A 17,970-nucleotide genomic window follows, 5' to 3' on the forward strand; every position below is an offset into this window, starting at 1 on the left:
CACCAGACAATGACTTTGCCCGATAATTATAGAAACATAGAAACATAGAAATTAGGTGCAGGAGTAGGCCATTCGGCCCTTCGAGTCTGCACCGCCATTCAATATGATCATGGCTGATCATCCAACTCAGTATCCCATACCTGCCTTCTCTCCATACCCCCTGATCCCCTTAGCCACAAGGGCCACATAATTATATTTCTTTATTAATCATGATTAGGTGAAATAACCCAAATGTTCATCCCAACTGAGTTGGATGATCAGCCATGATCATATTGAATGGTGGTTCAGGCTCGAAGGGCCGAATGGCCTACTCCTGCACCTATTTTTTATGTTTCTATGTTTTCAACAATTCCAAAACGCATTACTTATTTCATTAATTACACAACGTCCAAAACACACTATTTTTATTCAAATTTTGCCTGCTCTTGGGGGGCTACCTTAATCCAAATCCAGATTATACCCACTTCATTTAGTGATCCCCAATCTATATCTTCTCTGTCCTCACTGTATCCTGCCTTTGTTGTATGGACACACATGAATCCCCTCGAAATATAAGATGCTGAGAGAACCTTGGTGCTAAACTCACCGCATTGCTACTTTAGTGTCAAGTTTGGCACAGGCCATTTGGCCAATTTAGCCTTTCAATTTCCTGAAGATAGACACAAAAAGCTGGAGGAACTCAGCAGGACAGACAGCATCTCTGAAGAGAAGGAATGGGTGATGTCTCAGTCAATTTCCTGATGGACTATGAAATAATCAGCCCACTTCCCCCTTTCTTATTGTTAATCTGCGGGATGTATACTGCTGCTCACAAATCATGACATTTACCTTTTAATATTTGTAATAGGAATTTCCCATTTACTCTCCTCCATTCAACTCTCACCCAGACCTTTTCTTAATTGTGGTGTCAATTTATTAATTTATTTTTCTAATTGCTTTCTCTTTAACTTCAAATTCCCATAGTGCGCATGCAACTGCAATTGGTTTACTTAATTATTTGGCCCTTTTGCCCTGAATGGCGTGAACCCACTCCCAGAGCCTAACAATAGATAATAGACAATAGGTGCTTCAAGCCAGCACCGCTATTCAATGCGATCATGGCTGATCATCCCCAATCAGTAACCCGTTCCTGCCTTCTCCCCATATCCCTTGACTCCGCTATCTAACTCTCTTGAAAGCATCCAGAAAGATGGCCTCCACCACTCTCTGAGGGAGAGAATCCCATTAGGATCCTGTCCACAATGGGTCATCTTTACCAGAGGCTTCTACCCATTTGATCATTTTTTTATTTAGAACAAAATGTACGCTGTTGCCTCAGCTCAGGGTGATGCTTAATTGCCTATTGCCAAACCTACCCAGGAACTCTAAATGTTGCCAATTCAGTAGATGCTAAATTATACTTGATAATGACTTTCCACAATAATTATACCTTTGTTTAATCATAATTAGTTCAAATAACTCAAAGATTAATTATGTAGTTTCAAACAATCCTAACATTTACAGATTAACTCTTTAGCTCTTTAGTTTCACAACTATTTAGTTACACAAAACCAACCAGTTCAGATATATCCTATTCTTTACAAACCTGGCTGGGATTCTTCTATAATTCTCTGTCTTCTTCTGCAATGATTGTTGGTCAAAGTTGCCACTGGCAACAATCCTGTGAGGCATCTTTTCATATGTTTCTCTGTATGGCTCCCAGACATAGCTACAGAGCTATTCCTTGACACCAATGCCATGGATACAAGTCAACGTTTTTTTCTTTATAGGTAGACACAAAGAACTGCAGATGCTGGTTTATACCAAAGATAGACACAAAGTGTTGGCATAACTGAACGGATCTGGCAGCATCTCTGGAGAGACAGGATAGGCGAGGCTTCGGGTTGGGACCCTTCTTCCATATAACTATGTTTCTTTAATTTCTTCAGATTTCTGCAGACACTTATCACTTTATCATTTCAATGACCAGTTCCATATCAGGATATCCCTTCATAACAAGTCATCCGTATCTGTTTGTCTGAAGAAGGGTCTCGACCCAAAACATCACCCATTCCTTCTCTCCAGGGATGTGGCCTGTTCGGCTCAGTCACTCCAGCATTTTGTGTCTATTGTACTGTTTGTCCTGTGCTCAGGGTCAGCTCCTAGACCTGTGGCCAGGACCATTAATTTCTCACTTTAATGCTAACCAGATGTTCAGGTGGGCTCACATGACCATGCTTCACTATGTTTCTTCTACAAGCAAGATTGTCATTGTACCTGCACCTCACGGTATGTTTACATATGACAATAAATGCGACTTGACTCTGTTCCGCTATTCACTACAATGGCAAGACTATGATAGAGCAATCCTCAAAAGCCATTTGGAAAACTGTATATTTCACATAAATACCATTTCCCTCATCTACATTTTTTTCAAACAACTGTTCCAAGTTAATTCATAACAACCAGCAAATGCAATTAGAAATGGGCCATTAACATTAGCTATGCCAGGCACATGCAAATAGGACTTGAGTGGTTGGACAACATGGTTGACATGGACGAGTTCGCCCAAAGGTCATATAGGTTTATGATGCTGTTCAATTATTCTCCATTACACCCTTAGCTAACTTCAAATGTGGGTACATAAGTATATATCAGGGCACTTATTATAATTTCCTATGGGCCAGGTGCCACTAGGGTGCCCTGAACATTGTTCTGGCTAAAGTAAAATGAGTTTTACACCACACTTCTAGACCCAGGTGCCGGGTTCCGACCACGGGTACTGTCTGTACGGAGTTTGGCCGTTTTCCGTGTGAAAACGTAGGTTTTTCTCTGGGTGCTCCCATTTCCTCCCACACCCTAAAGACATACAGGTTTTCAGGTTAATTGGCTTAAGAAAATTTGTAAAATTGTCCCTAGTGCGTAGTGCACAGGGTGATGGCTGGTTGGCTAGTACTCGGTGGGCCGAAAGGCCTGTTTCCACGCCGTATCTCTATAGTCTAAAGAAGTGAATGTTGCAAAGATTAGAGGCAACTTTGAATAAATTGATTCCCTTTATTTTCATTTGTCATAATGCCATTTTTGAGGGAGTTTTTGAGGAGGAAGCTTTCTTTTTATGATTTGCCTAGGTTGTCAATTATTCAATATGATGGGAGACCTTGGTACACAGGTCCCATTCACAATAATAAAGCTACCGGCATTGAACATGTAGAAAGGGGCAAAGTTTCCATTTCTTAACGCCAACATTAATTCCAAAGCTTGGAGCAGAGGAATTACAAGATTAAGTTTTCTCCTATGAAAACTCTCTGTTAAGTTTGAAATGAATTCTTTAAAATTTCATTTAAATTTATATTGGCAGTATCTTTATTTTATGGCTAACAATGTAGCACTCAAATGGACTGAGATTAGTAAAGCAACAATTACATTCATTTGAATTAAAATCCTTTGAATCCTATCCTTAATCTTTTGCTATTTTACAATGAAGGAAAAGTAAACAAAGCCAAATGGTATAATGCAGACACATTGACACACAATACACAACCTCCTTTCTGTAAAGAGTACATAACCCATAAAGCCAAACATTATAAAATACCAGTTACTAAACCTAGCAACAATTTCCCCTGTAACCATTTACTTTGCAAAATCAATACATACAATTTGAAGACATTTTAAACAGATCCTGTTAGCACAGCATCTCATAACAATGATAAGATGGTTTATAAGCTCTGAAATATTTAAATGACACTGACTTGTAGAACAGATATGTGGTTGTAAATTTTTCAATACAAAGGACAGTTAAAGAAACAATACTCAACTCATCCGTAGGAGATTGTCCAGATAGTGAGTCTTTAAAAAAAATGTGATTAATGTTTTTAAAATGTTAAATGTTACCATCTGTGGTGTAGATTGTAATCATCATTTTGTGATAAAGAATTGTCCTTGGTGGAAGAACTCGGATAATCACTGGTGTGCCAGGCGGTTCAAAGCATGCGGAAGGTTTTATGTAGCAGACTGCAGACAGATTTGCGCAGTTTCTTAGAAATTGAATCAGATCAAAGCTTTAGAGTCCAATCACATCCAGTTAGGAACAGTGCTGGAAAAGTAAACACCTTTTAGGAGAAAGAAGCGGCTTATATACTCAATGACACCAGGGACTAGAAAGTGGATGTGAATAAAATGGCAGTCATTTGCAACCATCTTCAACCATGTGTTTTAAGTGGATCTCAGTCTCCTTTTAAAGTGTCTGCCATCAATGAAGTGAGTCTTCAGTCAATCTGATTCAGTGGTATCAAGAACTAACAATGAAATTAGAAGATAGTATGGTATATGGACCCAGTCAATATCCCAGCAATAGCCTTGAAGATGGGAATACATAAGAAGGGTCTCGACCCGAAACATCACCCATTCCTTCTATCCAAAGATGCTGCCTGTCCCACTGAGTTACTCCAGCATTTTGTGTCTATCTTGGTATCTGCAGTTCCTTCCTACACACTATATATTTCTAGCCAGGCTGTCTCTGTTTGATTGCAACTTTTGTGTCTGTTCAACCAATCAAAGAACAAGCTGTGATAAGTCCAGTTCACAAAAAATAGGTCAAATTCAATCTGGCCAGTTTCCATTCCATAGGTTCATGCGCAATAAATTGAAAAGTAATGGAAGGTAACAATGATTGTCCATAAGATCACAAATTCTTCCCCACCAACATCGGCAGGAAATGTCCACTTCAAACATTTGTACCAGCAGGCCAACCTCCAGAGCACTAGATAAAATCAATGGATGCAAGCATTCTGCAGCCTGCTCAGGATTGGAAAATGGAAGTGGACTTAGAAAAAAAGGCTTGTGTTTCCCCCAGACATTGTGGCTACAACACTCCGGCCAGACATGGTCCTGTGGTCCACAACAGCCGTTGGCTTACGTTGTGGAATTGACAGTTCCATGGGAAGATGGTGTTGAAGAAGCTTATGAGAGGAAAAAGACCAAGTACTCTGAACTGGCAACTGAAGCTTCCCAGAATGGCTGGAAGACCAAGATTTTCCCTGTCGAAGTGGGATGCAGGGGATTTGTTGCTACATCTATGACCAGGCTATTAAAAAAAAGGTGAGGGGTCGCTCCCTCCAACAAGCAATCACGTCATTATTAAATTCGGGAGAAAAAAGCAGCAATTGGATTTGGATCAAAAGGAGAGATAACAATTGGGCTGCAAGATGAAGACAGGAGGGTATGGAATTGAGGGGGGTGTAACTGGGACGCCAGGTATCACCGTTGAGCCCTTTAGAGATGTTGTGGGCTTATCAATGAAACGTCAAAGAAGGAGGGTGCCCACCTGATGACCCCGATGATGTACCTACTCTACCTTTCACCACTTCAATCCCACTGCAAATAGCAAGAGTGCCGACTTATTACAGGGATTGAAACATCAAGTCCTATTAGCTCTATTATCAATAACTAAATACTGAAGTTTAGTTTAGGATTTGCCTGGGCCAATCGACTTCAAACCTCGTTGCAATCTAAGTTCAAACGTAATCCGAAGAGCTGAATTTGAGAGATAAGATGACACTGACTGCCTTTGATATCAAGGCAACATTTGATGAAGTGTTACATCGAGATACTCTGGTAAAACTGAAGAGAAAACATGCTGGTGGTTTGAGTAAAATTGAGTAAATTTGCTACAGGAGTCTCTTAATGCTTCATCCTGTGCATAATTCAATTCTGTTCATCTTATCTTTCCCTACAGAGATTAAATCTTTTTGCAAAAAAAATTGCTTGCAAAGGAATCAATTTAAAAATATATGTTTAAGAAGATTGCAGCTAAAGGCTTTAATGCTGGCTAGTTACAGTTTAAATGTAGAAATCATGATAGTGCCCATTACATTGATATTGTGTTTAACTACAGGGAGGAAGTGTAATGTAATTTTTAAAAATGCACATGATATTTTTGTGGCTTGATATTTTATTTCCCAGTAACGACTTATTTTTTTCAGTTAAAATTTAATCTTACAATTAATCCGTTCACTAAAACAAAGCCAGAGCTCTGATGAAAAATGGAAAGCGCTTAATAGATGCAGACATGATGTCAAAATAACATGGGCATTTTGAATCTATTTTCAGAATGGTGCAACAGAATTAAATTTCAGAATAAAGGACGTACCTTTAGATAGAATTGATAGAGATTGCTGATAGATGAGTGTTGGGAATGTACCAAGTGCAGCAAGTTCAGGGTTGGTAGTTCAGAAGGATGTAATCTTGTCCTCACTTACCATGTGTGTGCAATCATTAATGTTTCAGTAACATCCCAGGGGCTTCACCTAACACAAACTTCAATTGCCTCTTTCTCCCATCTCCACTTGATTATTCATCTGAAGATTCAAGTAAAAAGCCACTCTCCTCTACACCTCATCCTCTGCAGTGTTCAGAGGCACTTTCACAAAATGGGGTCTACACTCTCTTCTGTGCTCTGCCATGCTTGGCACCATTTCCAAAACCTTGTGGGATGACTTTCATCAAAGATTTCAGGCAACAATAGTTAGCTCCAATTGGACTGGACACTTATATAATTGGATGCTGTGATTATGCTGGTTGATGCTGAATTGAAAATAACATGAAAGAGCACAACGTTTGTGTGTCATGCTGGTCAAATGAACATGGGCTAATATCGCAGTTAATCAATTTTTCTAGTGTTTTCTGATTGGGTTCTGTGCTGCCAATTTTACCAATTTAACATTTTTATCTTTTGTTCAAACTCCTTCATAGTGTCAACATCAAGCTCTATAATTCTCCTTGCCCCTCCACTTATCTGTGCAGCCTAATTTCTCTTGCTCCAACATTGATTGCTATGCTTTGTGATAGTGAGGCCCTGAGTTCTGAACTATGCTCAGCAAACCTGTACTGAAAGCTCATTATGTTGTTCAGTGTCAGATCAGATCTAAGAATACTCATGGGGAAGGAACAATTTATTTTTTAATGCCTTGACAGGAAAGATCATACCAACCGATCGATGGTGGGATGATCAAGCAGATTAAGATACATTGGATTCACGTGACTTGCTAGTTTGGATTCAAGAGTAGCTCAACCAGAGAACACAAAGAATAGTAGTGGAAGTATCATTCTGTCTGGAGCTCTGTGACTCCTGGTGTTTCAAAGGGATCAGTGCTGGACTCTCTGCTGTTTGTGATATATATAAATAACAGACAAAAATGTATGACAAAGTGCTGGAGAAAATCAGCAGGTCAAGCAGCGTCTCTGGAGAAGATAGATGTGGCGTTTCTGACTGAAGAAGGGTCCCAATCTGAAACATCATCTATCCATGTTCTCCATGGATGCAGCCTGACCCATTGAGTTACTCCAGTACTTTGTGTGCTTTTATGTAAACCAGCATCTGCAGTTCCTTGTTTCTACGTTTACCAGGGTGCTGCCTGAATTAGAGGCCATTAGCTATAAGGTGGGTAAACTTTGATTGTTTTCTCTGAAGGGAAACCTGATGGACGTTTATAAAATTATGACAAGCATAGAAAAGGCAGACTGGAACACACTGCCAGGTGATGTGGTGTGGTGGTGCTGGTAGATCCAGATATGACACAGGGCAACACATTGGCACAGCGGTAGAGTTGCTGCCCCAAATACCTTTGATTAGTATAATACGGGTGGGTGTCAGAGGTTATGGGGAGAAGGCAAGAGAATGGGATTAAGAGGGAGAGATAGATCAGCCATGAGTGAATGGCGGAGTAGACTTGATGGGCCGAATGGCCTAATTCTGCTCCTATCACATTTTATACCTTGGGTCGATTCGGACTATGGGTGCTGTCTATATAGTGTTTGTGCATTCTCTGTGTGACCACGTGGGTTTTCCCTGGGTGCTCTGGTTTGCTCCCACACTCTAAAGACGTGCAGGTGTGTAGGTTCAATGACTTCTATAAAGGAAAATTGTCCCTATTGTGTAGGATAGTGCATGGGGTGATCGCTGGTTGGTGTGGACTCGGTGGGCTGAAGGGCCTGTTTCCACTCTATCTCTAAAGTCTAAAAACAGCGGGGTTCAAAAGGCTTTTAGATAGGCACATGGATTTACAGGGAAAAGTGTATATTCAGTATAAGCAGACGGAAGTGATTAGTTCTAATTTGGCATCATGTTTAACACATGGGGCAAAGGGGTGTTTCTGTGCTGTACTGTTCTAACTGAAGCTAAACTTTGCTTTACAGCGCCAGAGACCCGGGTTCGATCCTGAGCTCGAACGCTGTCTGTGCAGAGTTAGCACATTCTCCGTGTGACCAGTGTGCACACTCCAGGTGCTCTGGCTTCCTCCCACATCCGAAAGACCAGTTTTGTAGGTTAATTGGCCTCTGTAAACTTGTGCGTAATGCAAGGAGTGAATAGAATGTGGTGTGACAGAATTAGTGGGAATAGGTGATCGATGGTCAGCATGGTCTCGATGGGCCAAAAGGTCTACGCTGCTATATCTATAAAATAAAATGCTCTCTAGATCCTACTATGTCTTTTGATCACTTTTTTTAACAAACTAATATGCCCTGTCTTTCATAAATAGACTTCTGTATTACTGCAATGACCTGAAAATATGGTTGATCCAAGTGAACTGAAGCATCGGTCAGCAGCTGCTATGTACATTCTCAGCCGGAGAGCTCCAGGAATAAAAAGCTTTCAATCAAGCCACGTTCCTAGGAAGCAACAGCTGCCCCAGAGAGGCTCAATTCAAATAGCCTCATACTCATCCACGGCAATCTCTCGCATCAGGCACGAGACATTTTATCAGAACAACCGCATTTCCATTTCCTTATGTTTCAGGATATGGGTGTTGCTGGAAAGACTCCACTCATTGTTTAAACTCAGCTGATCTTTAAAAAGGGAGTGCTGATGGATCCTCTAATTGAACGGGTTTTGTACCTTGTGGCGATAATATAACTGGTGGAAAGTCTGGAAACCTGAAACAGAGCAGATAAAGTAATGGTGATGTATATTAAAATTAGCATTCCTCGCCACTAAAATCTTGACTGCTATTAAAGGCAGAAATAGTTCTTCACTTGCCATGATCCTGGCAGGGTCTTTCACCCCTCACATTATCGAACAGCTTGGTAATCATTATGCATTCAGCTAGTCTACAAAAGAACACCTCTTTTGTCCTACAGTAGATCGAATGCTTAGTGGTTATACTGGTTACTGTGATAATTAAAAAGGTTCACAGCCAAGTGAGAATACTGATGCCATTCAGCATATAATTTCCCCACACAATTTGTCTATTTGAGTGAGAAGATAGACGTGTTCCATTCCAGCAATCACTTAACAGGGGTCAATTTATTGTGTTAATGCGAAGAAGCAGAGCAGGAAACAGCCAGACAATCAGAATAAGCAGCTAATGAAGAACCCATCTTATTTTGATGTTGGGAAGTATTCAGGAAATCCACTGATTTACATTTGCATTAAGAATAGAAAGAAAGACACATACTGCTGGAGTAACTCAACGGGACAAGCAGAATGTTTGGAGAACATGGATTGGTGATGTTTTGGGTCGGGACCCTCCTTCAGACTGATTATGTAGGGGATGGAGGCGAAAGCAGGAAAAGTGGAAGGGCAGGTAATAGGTTTGATATGTGATGTATGGGGGGGGGGGGGGGGAGAGAAATAGATACGAGCAGGTGGGGCACGTGAGATGGGGGCGGGGGAAAATGAGGGATGGGGAAGAAGGGGGACATGGTTGTATTTATCTAAAATTGGAGGTCAATGTTCATTCCATTGGGTTGTGAGCTACCCAGGCAGAATATGAGGTACTGTTCCTCCAGTTTGCATGTGACCTCATTTTGGCAATGGAGGAGGCGGAGGACAGCAAGCCAGTATGGGAATGGAAGAGGAGATAAAATGGTCAGCAACCGGGCGAGCCAATGGGCCTTAGCAGACCAAGCGCAAGTATTTGGTGAAATGTTTGCCGAGTCTACCCTTGGTCTGGCCGACAGGAGGCCAGATTGGGAACACCAGATGCAGTAGAACAGGTTAGAGGAGTTTATAATATCAATACTACTGGGCATCAGGGCTTTCACGTGAATATAAGAAGATATAAATATGGAGCCACTGACCACACAAACCGGCCGCACTGTTCAATATGATCATAGCTGATCTGCCTCAGGCCTCACCTCCTCTTATGTGCCAGCCCCCCAAATCCTTCAATTTCCTGATCATTCAAAAATATATCTACTTCTTCTTTAAATACACCCATGTTCTTGCCTCCACAACCCTCCATGGCAAATAATTCCAAAGATTCACCACTCTCTGTGAAAAGAAGTTCCTACACACCTCAGTTTTATATGACCAACCCTAAATTGTTAATTATGTCTCCTCTTTTGAGATTTCCCTCAAATTAATCATAACAACATATATGGTTAGAAAAGTTCACCATAAGTTCATGTTATAGGAGCAGAATTAGGCCATTTGGCCCATCAAGTCTATGCCATTCAATCATGGCTGATCTATCTTTTCCTCTCAACCCTATTTCCTGCCTTGTCCCCATAACCCCTAACACCTGTACTAATCAAGACTGTCAATCTCCGCCTTAAAAATCTCCATTGATTTGGCCTCCTATGGCAATGAATTCCACCAGATTTTCTTCAAAATTTATTAAGCTTCTTTAACCAAAAATAGTGATGAGCTCCAATTATGATGATACTCCTGCAGGACTGCAAGTTCCAGGATTTAACTCAAATGACAATGAAGGATCAAGTTCAAAGTGAAGGTACACAAAAAAGCTGGAGAAACTCAGCGGGTGCAGCAGCATCTATGGATCAAAGGAAATAGGCAACATTTCGGGCTGAAACCCTTCTTCAGACAGATAGGGGGTGGTGGGGAGAAGGAAGGAAAAAGGAGGACGAGGAGCCCGAGGGGTGGGGGATGGGAGGAGAGGGCTAAGGAAGAGGAGGAGACAGCAGGGGCTAACAAAATTGGGAGAATTCAATGTTCAAGCCCGCAGGCTGCAGACTCCCCAAGCGGAAAATAAGGTGCTCTTCCTCCAATTTCCGGTGTTGCTCGCTCTGGCCATAGAGGAGACCCAGGACAGAGAGGTCGTATTCGGAGTGGGAGGGGGAGTTGAAGTGCTGAGCCACCGGGAGGTCAGGTAGGTTCTTGCGGACCGAGCGGAGGTGTTCGGCGAAACGATCGCCCAACCTCCGCTTGGTCTCCCCGATGTAGATCAGCTGACATCTAGAGCAGCGGATGCAGTAGATGAGGTTGGAGGAGATACAGGTGAACCTCTGACACACCTGGAACAATTGCTTGGGTCCTTGAATGGAGTCGAGGGGGGAGGTGAAGGGACAGGTGTTGCATTTCTTGCAGTTGCAACGGAAAGTGCCCAGGGAGGGGGTGGTACGGGAGGGAAGGGAAGAATTGACAAGGGAGTTGCGGAGGGAGCGGTCTTTACAGAAGGCAGACATTGGGGGAGATGGGGAGATGTGGCGAGTGGTGGGGTCACGTTGGAGGTGGCGGAAATGACGGAGGATTATTTGTTGTATGTGACGGCTGGTGGGGTGAGAGGTGAGGACTAGTGGGACTCTGCCCTTGTTGCGAGTGCGGGGATGGGGAGAGAGAGCTGTGTTGCGGGGTATGGAAGAGACCCTGGTGTGAGCCTCATCTATGGTGGAGGAGGGGAACCCCCGTTCCCTGAAGAATGAGGACATTTCAGATGCCCTGGTGTGGAAAGCCTCATCCTGGGAGCAGATGCGGCGTAGACAGAGAAATTGGGAGTAGGGGATGGAGTCCTTACAGGAAGCGGGGTGGGAAGAAGTGTAGTCCAGATAGCCATGGGAGTCTGTGGGTTTATAGTGGATGTCGGTCAGAAGTCTATCACCTGCGATGGAGATAGTGAGGTCAAGGAATGGTAGGGAAGTGTCGGAAATAGTCCAGGTGTATTTGAGTGCCGGATGGAAGTTGGTGGTGAAGTGGATGAAGTCAGTTAGTTGTGTGTGGGTGCAGGAGGTGGCACCAAAGCAGTCGTCGATGTAACAGAGGTAGAGGTCGGGGATGGGGCCTTGGTACGTATTGAACAAGGATTGTTCAACGTACCCGACAAAGAGGCAGGCATAGCTGGGGCCCATGCGTGTGCCCATAGCTACGCCTTGTGTTTGGAGGAAATGGGAGGAGTCAAACGTGAAGTTATTGAGGGTAAGGACCAGCTCCGCTAGGCGGAGGAGAGTGTCAGTGGCTGGGTATAGGTTGCTCCTCTGGTCGAGGAAGAACCGGAGGGCTTTGAGGACATCCTGGTGGGGGATGGAGGTGTAGAGTGACTGGACGTCCATGGTGAAGATGAGGGGGTGAGGGTCTAGAGAATGGAATGTGCGGTGGAGAGTGTCTGAGGTGTCTTGAACATAAGTGGGAAGGGATTTAACCAAGGGGGATAGGATGGAGTCAAGGTATGTGGAAATGAGTTCGGTGGGGCACGAACAGGCAGAGACAATGGGTCTTCCGGGACAGTCAGGTTTGTGGATTTTGAGGAGAAGGTAAAAACGGGCCGTGCGGGGCTGGGGAATGATGAGGTTGGAGGCTCGGTCAGGCAGGGCGTGGGAGTTGATGAAGTCAGTGATGGTGCTCGAGATGGTGGCCTGGTGCTCGTCAGTGGGGTCATGGTCCAGGGGTAAGTAGGAGGAGGTGTCCGAGAGTTGGCGCGTGGCCTCAGCTTTGTAAAGATCGACGCAGCAGACTACCACGGCACCTCCCTTGTTGGCAGGTTTGATAACCCAATCTGGGTTGTTGCGGAGTGATTTGATGGCAGTACGTTCAGGGGGGGGGGGGGGTAGAGATTGGAGTGAGACAGGGGAGTGGAGAAGTGAAAGTGGATGAACACATACTATCTAAGTATTTGCTAGAACTGTTGCAAATGGGATTGAGCTGGGATCTGGCATTAATGGTTTAGCTCTTCTGAAGAGCTGGAACAGGCTTGAGAGGCTGAAGAGCATCCTTCTTTGATATATCAGTCTATGATTCCATGTTGGGCAGCACAGGTGGTGCAGCAGTACGGTTGCTGCCTTACAGTGCCAGAGACCCAGACTTGATCCTGACTATGGGTGCTGTCTGTACGCAGTTTGTACGATCTCCCTGTGACCTGCATGGGTTATCTCTGGGTGCCCCGGTTTCCTCCCACACTCCAAAGACATACAGGTTTGAAGGCTACATGGCTTGATGAAATTGTAATTTTTCCACAGTGTGTGTAGGATAGTGTGCAGGATTCGCTGGATGGCATGGATTCGGTTGGTCGAATGCCCTGCTTCTATACTGTATCTCTAAACTAAACTTAAACACATAATGTGTAGAAAGGAACTGCAGATGCTGGTTTAAATCAAAGATATACACAAAATCTGAAGAAGGGTCTCGACCTGAAACGTCACCACATTCCTTCTCTCCAGAGATGCTGCTTGTCCCGCTGAGTTACTCCAGCATTTTGTGTCTATCTTAAACACAGATATTCATGATGTTTCTGTCTGTTAGTATCAATTAAACATACTTACTTCAAAAACTTTCAAAATAGCAGATAATTGTGTTAATGATAATGCATAATATTACTTTTTAATGTACTTCAGTCCATCCAGCTAACTGCACTATACCGGTCCAAAAGTAGTTGACACAAGAGAATGGAGGTTGAAATTCAATCGCCATATGACATCTGCTAATCTCACCATCTGCTGTACACAAAGAGCAGTGAAAGTAATCTGCATTCACAAGAAAACACACCATTGTAACCTAACCTAACCACCATCTGCAATAACTGAAGATGAATGTCACAGAAGAAGCATTGTAGGCATAAATGCTGATGGCAATAAACTAGTCAGAACAAGTAGAAATACATCTGCAGAGAAGCATTCGCGAGTGTCAGGAGATTTATAACGGTTCACTGCTGCTTCAGATCTGCAGGCATTTCCATTCTCAGTTTTATACTGATTACGAGGAGAAAATAGCAGCAAAGCCTTGGGTTTCTTGATGGAAAGGATTTTGGCTAAAATCAAATTTGCAGGAATGAAAGCCGACTGATACCAAATATTTTTTATTTGTTCTCTTTATTCCACAGGCTCTTGTGAAGTCAACATACCTGTTGTCCTTATTAGAATGAGCATAATTTGATTGTCTCTGCATTTTTATGGCTTGTAATTGGGTTTTTTTCTTTATTGAACTTGATTATTAGGAACTTCCTTTGGAAGATAATTCAGAAGCAAAATGAAGAGGGAAATCAGGTTACAAAACATCATTATGCATTAAAACTATGAAAGTAGGTGTCTAGTGTGAATTAATGAAACTTAATGAAGCTACAAAGAAAAATAAAAGGTGAGATTAGAAACTGCATTGTATTAGTTGGTTCAATTAGTTGGTAAAAGAGGGTTTTTAAGATACATTGTGGTTAGATTAGTACACCAGGAAAGACAATGATAGAGTCTGAGAGCTGTACAGCATCGAATAGGCCCTTTGGCCCACCTTCTCCATGGTGACCTAGTTGGCATATTGTGCCAGTCCCATTTGTCTGCATTTGACCCATGGCCCTCTAAACCATATCTTTCCAAGTATCTGGCCAGATGTGTGTCTTTTAAAAGTCATAATTGTATCTGCTTCTATAGCTTCTTCTGGCCGGCACCTCATTGCAGATACATTGCAGACTATCCTCTGTGAAAAAGATTGCACCTGAGGTCCCTTTTAAATACTGTGAGTGTTCATTTTATTCATGCCAATCATGAACTTGTACGCCTCAATAAAATCATGATTCAATAAACAAAAAAGTATAAGTATTGACACAGCCAGAAAGTCATATTGACCTTTTTAGAAACACTGTCCCTCTCCCGGCTGGTGGGCTAGCAGTTGACTCACGGCTATTCCTTGAAATTCCATTCCAAGCAGGGTGCAAGGCCACCAAATTCAAATGCAGTTTCCTACCATTTCAAGCAGGGTGCAAGGCCATCAAATTCATGTGCAGTTTCTTACCACTACAAGTAGGGTGCAAGGCCACCAAATTGAATTGCAGTTTCATACCACTTCAATCCGGGTGCAAGGCCACCAAATTCAGGCGCATTTTCCTACCACTTCAAGCAGGGTGCAAGGCCACCGAATTAAAGTGCAGTTTCCTACCAATTCAAGCAGTGTGCAAGGCCACCAAATTAAAGTGCAGTTTCCGACCATTTCAAGCAGGGTGCAAGGCCACCAAATTCAAGTGCAGTTTCATACCACTTCAAGCAGTGTGCAAGGCTACCAAATTCAGGTGCATTTTCCTCCCCCTCTGCAAGCAGGGTGCAAGGCCACCAAATTCAAGTGCAATTTCATACAATTTCATGCAGGGTGCAAGGCCACCACATTCAAATGCAGTTTCATACCATTTCAAGCAGGGTGAAGCCACCATAAAACCACACAAAACACCACATAAACACCACACTCACAGTTCAATAGACATCCAGTGTGTTCAGTTGATTCGCAGCTCAGACAGAGTCATGAACTCTCCCTCCCCATCTTTCGGAGACTGAGCCACATCCCCACTTTTGGGTTTTATAATTCCTCCTCCCTCCCACCGGAAGGGGTGTGGCCTTCATGGCGTGATTGAAAGGAGAGAGATTCTCAACATTTTTTTAAACACTAATAACAATTTTATTTTTCATTGATGGGAAGAATCCTCTGCACCTGATGAGCGGAGGGGGACTGATTAAGATGGTCAAAAATCAGAGCCATAAGTGGTAGCATTTTATCTAAAATCAATATACAGTGCAAACAGGAAGTTGTCAAGTTTAGACCAACAGCCATTTGCAGTGCAGCATTTCAAAGCAATCACCCACCAACAGCCATTTGCAGTGCAGCATTTCAAAGCAACCACCACCAACCTCCATCTTACAGAGACTGAGTGAGGTGCAACACTTCTGGGTTTTATAGTCCCACCCCCCTCCCACCAGCAGGGGCAGCAGAGAGAATGTCAACATTTTTTAAAACATTTTTTATTTTTCATCGATGGGAAAAATCTTCTTGTCCTGCACAGCAGAGGGAGACTGAGTAAGATGGCCAAAAATCACAGCCGTAAGTGGCAGCGTTTTTTCTAAAATCATGAAACAGTAAAACAGAAAGTGTTCAAAATTTGACTTTGATTAGTAATATAGATAGATAGTATCATGCTAGTCATTAAGACATCCTTTTCATAAGGAGGGCAACAAAAGAAATCAATTTCATCTAAACAGAAGTCTACAGCAAAGAAGGTTTCAATTGGATAAAAGGTAACAAATTCCCAACATTATCCACCATAATTGAACAACTGGCCAATGAGAAATATATAAGGAAGGGAACCATGGATTGGAAACACGTTGAGATGGGTATTTATATAGAGGTGAGAGGTTATCTTATGGAAGAGCAATATGTGCATTGAATCACCTCTCCAACAAGCCAATTAGCGTTAGTACAAAAATATAATGTTCTGTGAGACAAAATGCATTTGGCAAATGTGAGATGTTGGTTATAGAGAATGGCACATGATCTTTTACTTCATTGGTGGCTGATTGGTTTAAAAAATAGGAATATTGGCCTGAATTACGCATTCATTTTGCTGGCAGTTTAGAACAGAACTGCCTGCAAGAAGCTCCTTGTGCATCAGTGTGTTAATGACTATAATGCTTGTGCCTTTAAACACAGGAGTGGGGAAAATGGTAGAAGTCAGATGTCAGTGTGTCTCACCACCTATTCCAAATAACGTCAATTAATTGTCCTCAATTAAATCAAATCTGTATTTAATTGGATTTTACTTTATAATTGTTATAATGTTTTTGACCCCCCCTCCATAAGTAAAACTGAAATCAAAGACATTATTAAGCAAAGACTGAAGGAAAGATGGCAAAAGCAATGGGAGGAAGAGCGAAAAGGACGGTGGTTCTTCAGAGTCCAGAGGAAAGTGGGCGAAATGAGATGTGCAGGAAAAAACAGAAAAGAGGAGACAGTCATTTCAAGAATCATATTTGGACACACTGGTCTGAACAGTACACTTTTTATAATAGGCAAGAATAATACAGGCAGGTGTGAATACTGTGGGCAAGAAGAGACAATGGAGCATGTCATTATACATTGTGAGAGGTATGAGGAAGAAAGAAGACAAATGAGTGAACGATTCAGAAAAGAAAAAGTACAATTTGATTTAATATATATTTTACAAAATAATTCATATGTGCTATCAAATCCTTTTGCTTTTTCTCAGGGTAACCAATTTGTTTGGAAAGATATAGGTTATTAGTATATAAGTTATAATGTTATTTGATCCACACTCCATACCAGTTGGTGACGGTAATGCACTAAAAAGTTGTTTGCCAACCGCCAAAAAAGAAAAAAAACAAAACTACATAGAAGATAGAAGACTCTCAGAGGTATTTCACTGCAGTTATAAAGGTCTTTGACAGCATTGGGTAGTCTAGAGGCTGGGTCACACATTCCATTCCACATCTGAGACCTGCATTTTGAAGGGTAGTTCAGTGACAGTTATCATACTGGGAGCAGGCAAGAACCACAGGTCACATCACGAACAAACCAATCCAGTTACATGACAGTAATTGTTAGTGAGAACTGCACTTGATACCTTAACACAATCTAAAAGGATTAATCATGCACTGGTCTGTTTTATAGGTCGAATTTTATTATATAAAATGATTCCGTGCAAAGACTGCATTTATGAACACTTACAAAACGTACCCAATGGGATAAATGTGCTCAGACCGTATACCACAGAGTTCTTGCATGACACAGGGTGCTCAGTGGGGAAAAAAATCACATGCAATTTTCAGCTAACAATGCTTGTGTCTTATTTACATATGGGATTGATAGATTTTTGCTTTAGTTAGGATATGAAAGAAAATGGAAGTAATTTGTGCATCATCCACGAATACCTGGTATATACTGTTTGTAAAAAGCAGAATAAACTGCACCTTTAAAACACAGCTGATTACGAGAACTTAAACTATCTTACCCATATTCATAATTGCTGTGATATATCCTGAAGTGGATGTGTT

Source organism: Leucoraja erinacea, chromosome 5, assembly GCF_028641065.1.
Source record: "Leucoraja erinacea ecotype New England chromosome 5, Leri_hhj_1, whole genome shotgun sequence".
In the NCBI taxonomy this organism is placed as follows: Eukaryota; Metazoa; Chordata; class Chondrichthyes; order Rajiformes; family Rajidae; genus Leucoraja; species Leucoraja erinaceus.